Here is a 14,505-nt window from a genome sequence, read left to right on the forward strand (position 1 = left end):
GCTTCCCACAGGCAAGAAGAAAGTATTTTTGCATAAAAACCCATCGAACAGCATGGCAAAAAGAAGAGGACTAGAGATGTTTTCTGACATGTCACACAAGGCACTAAACAGCTGGAGTAGCACAATCAAAGAAGGCCAAAGACAGTAACATATTTCCCTTACCTCAGGCATGATTAGAGGAATAAGATTCAAAACTAGTCTTGAGTGGATGCCCTTCATGATCACAAGGCAGCAAACCCCAGAAACAGCAGCAGCATAGGAGGAATTCCCCACCTGCAAATTGTCTGCTTGGTTGAAACCGAAAGCATCAGGAACAGCTCATCTATGGTGGTAACAGGAATGGACAGAAAAAAGAAGTCTACAGAACCAGAAACAACAAAACAGTATTGGAAACCTCAAAACCGTTCTGCACAAACCAAAGCTAGGAAGGATAGACAAGCCACTCTCTAATGTATTGCAAATGAGTTAAATGTGTGGCTCTACAGTGCGGAGACTGAGGTGCGCTTGTGCACCAGTCAGATGCTTATACATGGAGAGGGCATTTGAGTTCCAGGCCCTGTCCAACAGTTACAGATCTGGTTAAAGCAAATGGTGCTAAGCACCTCAGGCTAAAAGGAGGAATTAAGCCACTTAATCTGTTGAGATACTTGGAAAGAATAGGTACTACGTAAGGCAGAGATCAACAAAATTTTCCAGCAGTGGGCTGGAATGACTCAGTTTGGGTCTGGATCGGCTGGCACTAGGACCTGGTTTCTGCTGTTGCTTCTCCCTGCTTGCACTTCTCCACGTGGCCAGACTGCAGCACAGCACAAGTGAAGCCTCCCCACCCCAAACATTTTCAAGCCACAAGAACAACTGGTTCTAGTCCAGTGCGGGCCTGGTGGCTTTGGCAGTGTGACAGCAGTTGGAAGCTTTGCTGGTGTCACTTTTTCTAGCCTCCCCCTGGAAGCGAGTACAGCTTCCTGCCAGAGGGGAGCAGTGCTGGGAGGGGGTCAGGCAGTTGGGAACTGCACCCACATGGATGCTGTCGCTTCTCCCCGGCTGCACTGTGGGTACAACTTCCACTTGGTGGGGAGCTCTTTGCTTCCCAGCTGTAGCAGGGGATCAAGCAGAGGAAAAAGCCTTTGGTTCCAGTGGCTCCATGGGCTAGATTCAGCCCACAGGCCATATTTTGCAGACCCTGCCCTAGACCTTATGGAAAGGCCTGATCAGAAGCTAAACTCAGATCCTGCAGTCTGAGAGATTTCCTTTCCTTGACTGTAGACACGAGCTATTGGACTACCGGTATCTGTCAGGCTGAATGTATATGGGGAATAGTGTTGTTAACTTGCAATTCATTACAGCTCTAGTACTTTTAGGGTGATCTTTTACCTGTCTCATTGTTGCACAAAGGCGGTTCATTTCCCTGGAGGCGCGCTGAGATCACAGACACACAGACATCAGTCGGCACAAAAGGATGTATTTGTTTGCAAACAAATGTTAGAGTGGAGCAAGCTTGGTGCTCAGATCACCTCTAATGAACCAATTGTGTTTGCAAGCAGCATTTATCTTCTCTCTCCTGGGTACATGTGCAAACACAGGAGTTCTTGCAGCCTACTTCCGTTTCATACGAACATACATGTAGTTACATCATTACATACATCGCATGTATATTATAATTAGCTATTTGAGTATACAGGGCGGAGAGGTAAATATGCAACAGCTCATTAAGCATGCTCAAAACCACAAGAGTTCAAAAGTTTATACTCCAAGGCTATGCAGTTAAATTCCAGTTTCTGTAATCAGCATGAGAAAGAGTAAGGAGGATGGGAGAGAGGAGCCTTGGGCAGTATTTCTTCCTTATCAGGAGCAAGATGTAAGCTGTGCAATTCTAACATCATGGTAACTTGATAAATGGCCGCTGAGTCAATTTACTACTAGGAAAAATGGCTGCCATAGCATGTTATTCCCAGAACCCAAGCTAGGAAGGTGAGCACCACTTCCCCATAATCTATTGGGATGTGGGGAGGAGGCTGCCTTTAATAACGGTGGCTACTCCCTCCTAGTATTTTCAGTTACACTGAAGAAATGTCCATAGATAAAATTGCTGCTACTCTATGGTTCAAGGATCTAGGCAGCATGCTATTAGGATGTGGACTATGAGGAGCTGTGGAGAACACAGTGAGAGCCAGAAATGTGGGGAACGTGGTTCTTAGATGCAGGTGGTAGATATAGGTGATATGTGGGGTAGACAGCAAGATCCTCACCATGGGGGTACAAAGAGTAATGATGGGAGGCCACGAAAGGAACTGTGCTGTGCTGTGCCACACGGTCCTGAGGCTTCTCTACTAGGAATTTGTCATTTGACCTTGTGATATACAGGTGCAATTATTATTTTTCACTTCTATCACCTTTCACTCTCGTCACCTGGAATTTATTTTCTAACAGAGAGAAAAGACCCCAAAGCAGCAGGAGTAGAATTGGGAAAGCACTTCTGTGGGGGAGGCTGGGGGTGGTCTCAGACAAAAGACAACTCCAAGGGTAACAGCAGGGAAGGATAACAAGTTTAGTTATTTGAACAATTAATTATGATTTTTTCCAAAAAACTGCATGTATTGAAATGACTGTAGGACTGATGCATTTGATGTAACTGGTGAAAATGATACAAAAAAATAAGAATGATTTTAAGTTCATTTTCAAATATTTGCAATACAATTTATTTCTAAACATAATTTTATAATTATCATAGCATTGAAGTGATGTTGGTTGGTGCCTGATGCTCCAGGCAAGACGTCTCATATCTTTTATTGGACTAACTGTTGCCTTGATCTGTCCAACCCTGCAGGTGGTCCACTAAGAGCTGTGACCACCCCCAAGCACTCTTGCCTCGGGTGTGATTTTAAAGACAAGTCATTCCACCAAGCAGCAGTCTTACATGGCCGTGGTGCAAATCATGGCCCGTTGGCGGGATGCAGCCCACCAGGCCAATCTATCCAGCCCACGGGTCCTCTAAAAAATTTAGAAAATTAATATTTATCTGCCCCCCACTGCCTGTCCTGCAGCCCTCGATGGCTTGCCAAAACTCAGTAATCGGCCCTCTGCCCGAAACGATTCCCTGCGCCTCCGTTGGGGTCAGGAAAAAAATCCAAGCAGCAAGGACGCGGGGGAGGGGTGTTTATCCTCTGCTGGACCAGCCCTATGTGGAGAGGCAGACAGATGAGCTTTGAGGCAGGAGTGCTTCAGGGTCCTGCTGGTTCCTGTAAGGGCTGCTGCAGCTCTCCTCAGCGTCGTCTTGAGGGACGGCGGAGGCTGAAACCAGAAGCCTTACTGGAGCTTAATTTCTGCCTTTGCAAGCCCAGGCCCAGAATAGAAGGGGGGCAGGGGGATAGCAGGAGGGTTTGTTCCTCCGCCGCGCCGGGCGCGGGCCCCGGGGGCCCGCGGCCGCCCGCCTACCCCAGCGACCAGCAGGCGGAGCTGCAGGGAGCGGGTCCCCGCCGGAGCCGGGGGGAGGGGAAGGAAGCGGAAGGAGCCGCCGCCGCGCTGAGGGGAGCAGACGCTGTGCGGAGCCGCCACCGCCGCCTCTGCCTGGCGCGGGCGCAACGAGCAGGGGACGTGGCTGCTGCGGCCGGCGGCGTCCGCCGCGCGTGGGCGCCAGGTGAGGCCCCAGCCCCGGGCAGCGGCAGCGGCGGCGGGACCCGGATGGCGCCGAGTTCGGAGCGGGCGGGGGGAGGGGGGAGCCGAGGTGCGGGGGGGGTGCCCCCACGTGACCCGCGCGTGCGGGGAAGAGGCTCGCGCCCCGCGTTCGAATCGCAGCTGCCCGCAGCGGCGGCGCGTGCGCGGGAGGCCCCGCCCCCCGGCGTGACGTGTGCGAGCGTTGGGACACGTGCGCGGCGACGCCGCCATGTTGAATCTCAGCTCAGGCGCCGCGGGGGGGGGAGGGGCGCTTGTGGAGGGAGGGCCGAGTTCTCGCGAGGCTGCGCGGGTCCCGCAGGAACTGTCCGGCAGCAGGATGGCCGCGCAGCGCTGGGCGTGCTGGGTAATGGTACCGGGGCCGGGGGCGGGACTGGGGACCAGCCTCCTGTCCCGGGCTGGAGGGGCTGGGACTAGCTCCGCCGGACTTGCCGCTGCCCGCCCTGCCCTGCCCTGCTCTGCGCGCACCGTAGCCTGGGGCGGGGGTCCTGCCGGCCGGCTATGGGGCGGGAGCTCGCGTCCCGTCGTGCGGCCCGGCCGTGATACGGGCGCTGGGAGGGGAGGGGGTTGGGAGCCCCTGCAGAGATGTGGCAGGGAGGCTTTAGCCTCCTGAAGGCTGGGCTCAGGCAGTCAGGAGTGAAAGGAGGGCACCGTTTGGGCCCCTCTTTATTTTTATTTTTTCTTGCTGTAACATTTGATTTTAACTGCGCTATCTGTGGGTGAAGCTTCCTTCTCCACAGCCCCAAGTGAGTTTGTAGCTTGGGAGATCACTGGTCACAGTCTTTTCCTGTTGGCACTTATTTTTTTCCTAGAAGATGTGTCACAGGGTAAGATGGGTATTGGTCTCAGCTGCAGAAAAAAGTATGAGCCTTTTCAAAGGATTTTGTTTAAAGTTAATAAGAATAGTGGCATTATTTAAAAAAAAAGGAAGAAGTCATCTGTTTTGTGGAGGAGGCACAGGCTTGAGGCCACAGATTAGGGTTTCTTGGACTTCAGTGGGACTAAGGTTTTTACCTTGTATGTGGGACTGGGTTAAATCATGTATGACCTTAACTAACTGTAGCTGAAGGCTTCTCATTAAGTTTGGTGCCCTGAAGACTATATAAAATTGATTTCCATAAAAAACCGTTTGGGGCCTGATATTACAAGCTTATGTAGCAATTTAAGCTTTGTTTCTTAATGGTATGCCCACTTATGTGGGCAGAAGGTGGCTGTTTAGACCTTAAATAAGAATATCTTTGATCTTTTTTATGTATATTGCTATTTTAAATACCTTAGAAGTTCCTCAGTACATTACATGCAGTCTTTATTTCCAGTGCTGAAGAGTAACTGAAGTGATTCTTCCTTTTCAACACAAATTAAAAAAGAAAAGATGTATTTAAAGTGTCACAGAACATAGAGATGCCTTGTGGGATTAGGCCCTGTGTCCCTAGTCCGGTATTTTATGTATTAGGAGTGGTGGATGGTAAGGGGGAGAATATCTCTGCGGGGTCTATGCAGACTGGTATGTCCCCTGCCTCTCTTCTGGGCGAGCATTGGTTCTCATTCTTTTTAGATTTGAGGCACCTATGGACAGACTTGAGAGATCCTTTAGTAGATTCAAGGTACCCCTTAGAAAATGCCACCTCTTAGTTTTCACTCTTTTTTTTGCCTGCAGAAAAAGACTAGAATGAGGGGTGGGGGGTTGTTTTTGTTGCAAAGAAAGAAATCCATACTGTAGTATTTTTATCTGAAATCTCTGGGTTTGTCTTTTGAATTGTATTTTAAACCTATTAGTGCAAACATTGTGTGATACCCCATCGTGCTCTTGCAGGGTTTTCAAGGCATGGCACTCTGGTTGAGAATCACTGGCTGGATCTTGCAGCATCTAGAAACCTAGGAAGTCAGCTATGTCAAATAGCTTATTAAAGCAAAGCTGTGTTCAAATGCACATTTTTCTCTAATATTTAAGAGTTGTGGGAATTGAAATATTTACCCTGCTTTTACCTGGAGGCCAAAATCCCCTACCAAGCTAATGTGAATGAAAAGCTGGAGTCCTCCTAGCAAGGTACAAGGATAAAGCTCCAGAAAGGAGTCCATTCAATGATACCTCTGCTACCTCCTTAGCTGTGTGACAGTGTTCCAATGTTTTATTTCTACCATACGTTCCATTTTTTATGAGCCCCAAGCTAATATAAAATTAATTTTTCTGGAATGTTGCAGGGGTTTTCTGTTTCTTGTTCCTTTCCAGGACCTTTGACTTCTGTGAATGCCTGGTCCTTCACTCTTCTACACAGTCTGTAGAGAGTTCTGGCTGCTGTACGGGAGGAGAATCTTGGCTAGTTCTGTCATCTTCTCCTTTGATGCAGATAGCCTCTCTATCTGGCCTCCTTGAAGTAGTCTGGAACCTGGATACAGTTCTCTAATTGACTTCTCCCCAACATTTCTAACAACATTTGCTTTGTTTGTATGTTGTTCAAATTTCTAAGCTCATCTTTCCAACCATAAGGGATAGAATTTTTAAGAGATTTACATTCTTCAGAAAATACTAGTGTAGGTCCTCTTATTTGCTGAAGAAAGCTTACTGCCCATTGATAAAGTGCAGTTTTTTTCTAGTTTTCAGCTAATATATTATGCTTATATAAACCAGTGTTATACGCTTATGGAAGTGGAGAGATGGAAGCTCTAAAAGCTGCCTTTTGCAAGAAAACTGATACATTTTATTTGCATGAAAACATTTTTGGTTCTGTTTTTTAAAAAAATTAAAATTTCAAAATATCTTTATTAGGTGTAAGATTAAACTTGAAGTTTCGTTTAATTTTCTACTGTACAATGTACTTACAGGACCAAAAGGATGACTTATAAAAATATTTTTCTTATTTGCAATACCTGCAATAAAAAAATGAATCTTTAATTTTCTTTTGGGGTGGGGGGTGAGGATTACAGTGTTGATGTTTTGTATAATATCTTTTCTCACTATTTTCTTTTTTACCAAACATATATTATTAAAAGTTAGTATTTGACAAACCAACATTCATCATTTGGGTGGCTAATTTCATTTTATTAGGGGATGATAATTTTGATACCCATATACCTTTTGATATAATTCCAACATTTTTGCTTTAAATAATGTCAGTGTTTTGTGCTTCGTAGGTAATACAATAAGAAAGTCAAGAGACACAGATAAGTGTAGGATTCATGGGGACCTCAAAGGATCTTGAACATGTTAAAGAGTATTTCATGTCTTTTTTAGGTAGCTTGTTTCAGTACACAGACAGTTATAGACTTTTTTCTTAATGTATCACCTAAATGTTCTTTGCTTCAGATTAATCTGATTTCGTCTCATCCTTCTTCCTATGGACATAAAAAGCAATTGACCATTAGCCTTATAATAACTACCTTTTATGTATTGGAAAACTGTTGACATGTTTGCCCTCAGTTGTCTTTCAGCACCCCACTACCATTGCAATATTTTTAATATTAAATATTAACAACAAGAATAATATGTTTTTAAAGGTTTAAAAAGTTTTAAAGATGGCAGCATTAACTCAAATGCAACATGTAGATATAGACGTTTAGGCTTACGTACCAGCACTTTTGTGGCATATAATCCCTCAGTAAGAATCCGATTTTAGGATCACTTTCAGTAGAATACCCATCAATATAGGGAGTAGGATTTTATTAGTCCCTTATGACCCTGCCATAACACAATACAAATTATGTATCTAAAACATTTAAAGAGTTTTATTGCAATTTGAAATGTTTATAACAAACCAGTATTATTAAAAATATGACATGTGAAATGGAAGCTGGGTGTTTTATTTTGGTATCCAGATGTTAACAATCTGTTGTTGTATTTTGCTCTTGTATATTGCTACCCCATATGAATTAATGTAATGCTTTCAGAATTAATGTAGGATTTTTTGGGCATCTGGATAGCTTAGTAATATTTCTGGTTTGGACACTGTATAGTAATTTTTGAATAAAGGTACTGCCTTCATAATTGGAAAACATAATTACCAAAATTCCAAATTACCATTATTGCTAAAAAAAAACAACCAAAAAATCCCCAAAAAATTAACTTTCTAAAAGCTAGTTGATTGTTCACACATTAAAATATTTATGAGTCTACATGTGAAGGCATTTTTAGAAATGTTTTCTTCCACTAAGATATATCACAGTTAGGAAAATACACACCTCTTTAGTGTACATGCTACGTTGATATTTACTAAGTAAACTGCCTGATGTTGAATGAAGAGAAGCATTGCAATAATTTAAATTGTTCATCTTTATAGAGTTTGTAGACAACTTTTGTTGTGTGTGTTCTTTTTTTCTCTTTTCCAGTTTAGAAATATAAACTGAACTTGAGCCCAGTGACTTGAAGAACATTGTTTTGAGAGGAAGCAAAGTTCACAGCATTTAAGTGCAGAGTGTCAGGAGATTGAGGTTCTGGTTCAGGCTCTGATATGAATTGTGAATCTATTGTCAAATCATGTAATTTTTCTACCTTTATCTTTAATCTGTAAAATAGGGATGATAATGTCTATTGTAAGAATATCATGAGCATTAATTAAAACGGGTAAAGTGTCCTGAAGCTGTTATGGATTTCTGTTACTTACCTTATAAATAGATCTTAATTTTTTCTCTTTGTCCACATTCCGCTCTACTGTATGGAGAGTAGGTTGCATTTGGGATTGCTGAGATGTAAAATTGTGCTTTCTGCTAGATATACTGCTTTTAAACAAAATAGAGTAAATTAAAGACCTATTCTGATTGCTTTAAAGATCTTAAGGTACATTGAAAAATGGATTAGATTGAAGTAGGAGGAAATAAACACGTCATTAGGACATCAGATATTGGCCAGTTTGACAGCAGTAATATTTTTGGGTTAACATATTTTTCCAGCTAAGACCCCATTCTTGTTTTTACACTGTTTCTCTTCAGAATCACTCTTGTGTAACCCTTATTCAAGCTTCTCTGATGCTAATTTTAAAAGGTCTCCCCCAAGATTTTATTAGAGTGAAAGACTACCTATTATGCTGGAAGGGTAATAGAAAATAATTTAAATGGGCTATTTTGACATCTATGCATTTCCCTGACTTCATACCTTGATCACAGAACTTAGACAAAACTGCACTCAGTCTATTGCTGTTTAATCATAATTACACTTCTACAGTAGTTTTCATTGGACCAATTACATTAATTACTTATTTTGTATGTACTTACTGGCTTTGGCTCAACCTTGTATTATCATTTTGTTTGCTATAATTAGTGGAAAATTAGTCACTAGCCTTTAAGAGATTAAGTAAAGGAAAATGACTTTATTTTTATATTGATTCAGATGCTAAGTACATCCTGTAATGCATTTGTATTTATTTCCTTTTCTTGATAACGAAATTTTTTAATATGGGTAAACCCATGCTGTGAGTTTCCCTGAATATAAGTTTCAGTATTAAAGCTTTATTTGCACATCATTTTAACATCTAATATTAGATTCCATTCTAAAAAATAGTGAAGGAAGCCCTTTTTCTTATAGTGGAGCACAGAAGAGATTGCTACCCAGCCAACCATCTTTCTGCCTCTTTTCAATCCTGTAGTATCCTTGTGTTATGTCCTAGTGATTACTTGCTGGAAAATGTTAACTGTGTTTTGTTATCTACTTTAGCTGTCTTTATTCAGGTACAGCTGCAGAAAATGAGTATCAGCCTACACTGTGTGACCAGTAGCACCTGTTTTGTGGACCACCCATGGTCCAGAGGGAACTCTGTTAGAACAACATAATCTTAAATTTAAACTGAAAGGGGATACCATATTTACCTGCCTATTTCATGCGTCTTGTTTTTGAAAGGCAGAATGAAGAAAAACAGATCTTTCCTTGTAGTAACTGAGCAGAAGCAGCTAGGGAGCAGAGGCTACTGCTTATTGTTCTACTTGCTCTGGCTAAGGATGGACGTGCAAAAGCCTGAGACTGAATTAATTCAGTTTTTGCAGATTAGTCTAAACTGCATAGATTGAACCAATAAGCAAGTGGACAGACATTCACTTTTGTTTCTGGAAATGCAGCCACATACCTGTGGTGGCCCAGGCCAAAAGGTGGGGGGTGCCAGAGCAAACCTCCCTGTTTAGTCGGGGCAGATAGCTTGTGGCAAGGTTAGCCCACCTATACTGTGGGGGAGATGCAAAGCATCTTGGCGTGCTGGGGGCTGAGAGTTAACTTGAATCTGAAGAGGATCTGGGACAGAAGTTCAATGAACTGATTTAACCTAAATCAGTTAAGTCTGATACTACATCCATCCAGGTTTATTTTAAATCAGTATTGGCCATATTGAAAGTGGTTTATGTGCACTGAACTTGTGTTGTCTTACAGATTGAACTGGTTTTCGCTCATTTATACCGGTTTATGTGTAATTCCTGTCCATACCCTTTGAGTCTTGTGCAGTTTTTACTTTCACTTTTGCCCTTAACCATGAGAAACTTATTATTACACTTCTTACTTATAATGTGTGCTTTACTTTCCAGCCCTCATTTTTCGGTGGAAAAAAAAAGTGTATGTTTATATGCAAGAAAATATGAGTTTGATTTTCTGGCTGAAGCCATGAAATAGACAATAAGACATTTACAATAACAGTGTACGGTCTTACCAGTCCTCTAAGATGGTTTTTGATATTTATGAATATAAAAGGAAAAGTCAAATTTAAGGAAGCAGCTTGTGGAGAAAATTACTTTTTCAGGAGGTTGTTTGCCATACATTTTTCAGTATGAATATGTATTTATTTGTATTGGTTATATGTAACAGTGTACAGAATGTCATTTGAACCATCATTGAGAATCAGTTGAACACACATTTATCCAACTTTGACTAGTTATGCTGGGGCGGGGGTTGGTTCTTTACAGTTTTCTTTTTTTGTTGTATGTGTAAAACATGGGAGTTGACATGGCAGTCTGTTTAACTGTTAGAATTTTGGGATATGACTGTGTTGTCAAAAATTGGCTTTTTTTCTTAGTTTGTTTTATCAACTCTGAAGGTCTGTAAGTAGCTCCTCCCCATGTAAATAAAAGTAGGAAGAAATAAACATGTCATTAAGACATCAAGTATTGGCCAGTCCGGTAGCAGTGATATTTTTGGGTTAAGTCCAGCTAAGACCCCATTCTTATTTTTTCTTTTCAGATATGAAGGAAACCAATCAGAAGTTCTTTATTTGTCATTCTTTCTTTAGTCTTTTTTTTTTTTTTTTTTTTTGCGTTGCAAGAGGAGGAGTAGTAGAAAAGGCCATTTGGTAGTTGAGGAGGGAAAGAAATATAGGCTTCAGGTTCATTGTTTGCAGTGACACTGTTCATGTTGTAGTAATACGTGTGAGTACAGTCTGAGTCTTTCGCTTAAGTCATTTTTTTTCCCCTTTTTTACTGAGATCAGCTGCTGATATTTGTAGCTCCTGTTGCTGCAAATCCCCTGACTCTCTATTAATAGGATTTCCAAGATGGAGAAGATACTCTGTATTGCTTCCCATTGTCCAGTAGTTAGTGTCAAAGAAAAGATATGCTGAAGTCTTCACACCTAATCTAATGTCCTGGCTCAAACAAAGTTTTTCCAAAGTCAAGTTTGATTCTAAGTATATACTCCCTCAGAAATGTTCTTTTTGTATATTTTCAGGTCTTAGTCATTACTAAAGTACAGGGAGCCCAGATTTGTTATCGCAAATAGATAAATTTATGGTGAAATCTTGGGGTTTGTTTTTTTTTTTTTTTCTATGTGGAAGCTCAAAACTCTTAGTTATCTAGTTGTCTAGTCCCACAGAAAGGGAAGAATTAAATATACTACTGGACATTTAAGGTCTGGTAAGTTATTGGAATGGGAAAAAGAAACTTTCTTTGCTTTCACCCTTGTATTACTCTGCGATTTCAGAGAAGAAAATGATATAGTTAACATTTGTAAATTTATGTTGCGAGACTTACAGGAGAAAAATGTCCATGGCTAAATTTATGCACAAATACTGCAGGTTACTTGGAGAAATCCTAGAAGTCTGTGCTAGTATACCTCAGCTGCTACTGTGGTAAATGTGACATGTCTTTCACTGTCTTATAGAACAAGTTAGTCCCAGGGTAGATAAAATAGAACCCGTGGCCTGGATACGGCCTGTAGTTGATTTTTATCTAGCCTGCAGGCAGGCAGGGTGAGTGGTGACATGATGTGGCAGGCCCTAGGTGAGCTGTGCTTGGACCATCACTTGCTGGCATACAGCTCTGGCCTCTGGTGCTCTGGGGTATGCTGGACAAAGCAGCCCTGCCTGCTCAGCAGCATATGGCGCTTGCAGAAGCCAGAGCCACTGTGCTGCCTTCTGGGAAAGGAAGCATGCATGTGTGGCCCTCAACTCACTAAAACCTGTTAAGTGGCCCTCTAGCCCAAATAATTGCCCACCTCTGAGTTAATCTGAAATCAGACAGAAGGCAAGGCAGAGTGGTACTTTAGAGATTAACTTGTTCAGAGGGGTATTTGGGGCAGGTGGCTGTGGGGAAGCTTTGCTTGTACAGTGCTGTGGCCATACAGCTAGGAGAAGTGGTGGTATAAGCTGTTGTCTGGCACTGGAGCAGTGGTTCTCAACCTTATAAGACTTGAGGCACCCTTGGGAAAATGCCAGCTCTTAGTTTTCATTCTTTGTTTATCTAAAGCAGCGGTTGTCAAGCGGGATAAGTGTACCCCGGGGGGGGGTACTTAGGAAGGCACTGGATGGTATGTGGGTGGGCAGGGACGGAGCACCGCCACCCACTACCCTGTGCCGCCACTTCCCAGGAGCAGGACTGGGGGAGGGCAGCAGTGTCCCTCTGGGGGCCTCGCAGGCACTGAACTGTCAGCCAGACGTAGTGGTGGGGAGAAAGCAACTTGTGTATGGCGGCCACCGCTGCCACACGCTGCTGCTGCTCCGCATCCAGCCACGTGCCAGCCCCACCCCCAGTTTGTGTCTGGCCGCCAGGGTTTACTTATTAAAAAAGGTTGAGATCTCCTAGCCTAAAGAAAAATAATAGAGCAGTTTTCTATTGCAAAGAACTCAGAAAGACCACAACTATGGATTTCTATTTGAGATATTTGGGTGTATCATGTGCATCATGTGTGTAAACCTAACTGTGTGGCACCCTTGAAAGGATCTCAAGGGACCCTAGTTGAGAATTACAGTAAAAGCTCTGATAACAAAATATGTCAATAAATTGAGCGGCCTCAGCTGCTGCTTCTCACGCTGTGTCTGCGGCGTCCCTCTGTCCCTCCTGCGGCATTGCTGCCGCTCTTGCGGGCCCTGCGGAACAGGTAGGCAGGTCCCACACAACCTATTATGCCCCTGGGCTGTGGGGGCTTGGCAGCACAGGCTGCTTTGCCCCAAGCTATGGGAGCTCGAAGAAACCAGAAGTGCCACGGTGGGCACTTCTGGTTTCACTTTATCTTACAAGCTGGCATGCCGGCATGCTCCATGAACCGACTTGTAGGATGCCGGATAACAGAACTTTTACTGTACTGATTTAGAGTAATCTGTGCTGTATCTTGGATGACTGGAAGGATGATGGTATAATCCACAGTGAGTGAAAAACAAGGTAGAAGAGCAAGGGCTTGAGTGAAAGAGCTCTTTCATAGCCATGTCAGACTTCTACTGTTGAAGTTTTAGTAGTTCTGGAACTCTTTACTTCACATTCACAGAGGATTTGGTGAAGTCTGTTATGTGGCCTGTGAGGACTTGCCTGTCAGGATTTGGAGGCTCATTTTAACTTTGCATTGGTCCTCAACTCAATCCAGTTTTAATTAGCATCAAAGGAGCAGCGCAGATATAAACATGGAGTCACACACAGGTTATGTTAACTGCTGTATTAAAAGTAATAGTTTAAATTACTAATTTTAATTACTGAAGTAGTTACTAAAAGTGATAGTTTAATTTCTATCTTCATTGGCTTGAAAATAAAAATATCTTGGTATAGATATGAAGCATCTCTTACTTTCTATTTTAAATGTTAGGTAGAGTTTGCAGTTTAATCAGGCTTCATTATGTGAAAAATATTTTAATGCTAGACCAAATCCAGTAATTAAATCAAGATAATATCTCATCTTGTACACCTCTAGAAGTTTAATGCATTTTAATCCAAAGATTTCAGGCTTTCTTTTGCTCTTACCAGAATTTATTGTGTAGTGTCCACTATTATTCTGGTGCGGCCTTTGAGTTGGTTTGATGCAAAGCTCTATTGTTGGATGCAAACAGCCTACTCAGGGTTGTACAAAATATAAAGCAGTGTTCTTGCTCCAAGGAAATCAGTCCCCAGAATAGAATTATCTGTTTTGTACCTGTCATAAACATGAAATGTAGTAATATGCAATGGAAGAATGTGTTGAGAGCTCAATGGGGTAGTGCTAACTTTTGTTTTAAAATAGAATTTTCTGATATTTGTGGATCTCTTAAACATGTTGGATGCATTAAAAGTTGACATTCATAGATAGCAGTTTACTAGTACTCTGAGGTGTGTTTTTATACATAGAAAAAATGAAGAAAAAAACAGTAAAAAGAATAATAAAGGCCTAACTGGTCATGTGAAAGGAATGAGGGAGATGGGAAAAGACACAAGAAAATGATGTAGGTAGGGACAGAGCTGTGCAGCACAAGTTTGGAATACGTGTAGGTTCATCTGCTCTGAAGCTGAATATTCTTACACTTTAATCCACTTGGAGTGTTGAAAAGGGTGTAGAACCCAGCTACTCTTTGAAACTGTGTTGTTAATTAGGTCAGTATAATGCTGTCTAAGGAACTAATTTCTGCTGACCCTGACATTTGTGATAATAGTGGAGGCATATTCTGCAGTGAGTGAAAGTATCCTTCTAGTCTTGTT

The 14,505-nt window shown here is 42.4% G+C and overlaps 1 protein-coding gene across 4 annotated transcripts in view; it reads left to right on the plus strand.

The window, feature by feature from the left end:
* Positions 1–3,516: 3,516 nt before the first annotated feature.
* The window catches only part of ZZZ3 (zinc finger ZZ-type containing 3), a 107,667-nt gene continuing 96,678 nt past the window's right edge, over positions 3,517–14,505 (plus strand). For 3 of the 4 annotated variants that reach the window (XM_019531240.1, XM_019531242.1, XM_019531243.1), the window contains exon 1: positions 3,517–3,634. The gene's annotated coding sequence lies outside the window, so the exon portion shown is untranslated. Of the gene's footprint in view, positions 3,635–3,941; positions 4,016–14,505 lie in introns of those variants that run through there. The other variant, XM_019531241.1, reaches the window with a different exon arrangement.

Source organism: Crocodylus porosus, unplaced genomic scaffold, assembly GCF_001723895.1.
Source record: "Crocodylus porosus isolate Cpor-Errol unplaced genomic scaffold, CroPor_comp1, whole genome shotgun sequence".
Lineage (NCBI taxonomy): Eukaryota > Metazoa > Chordata > Crocodylia > Crocodylidae > Crocodylus > Crocodylus porosus.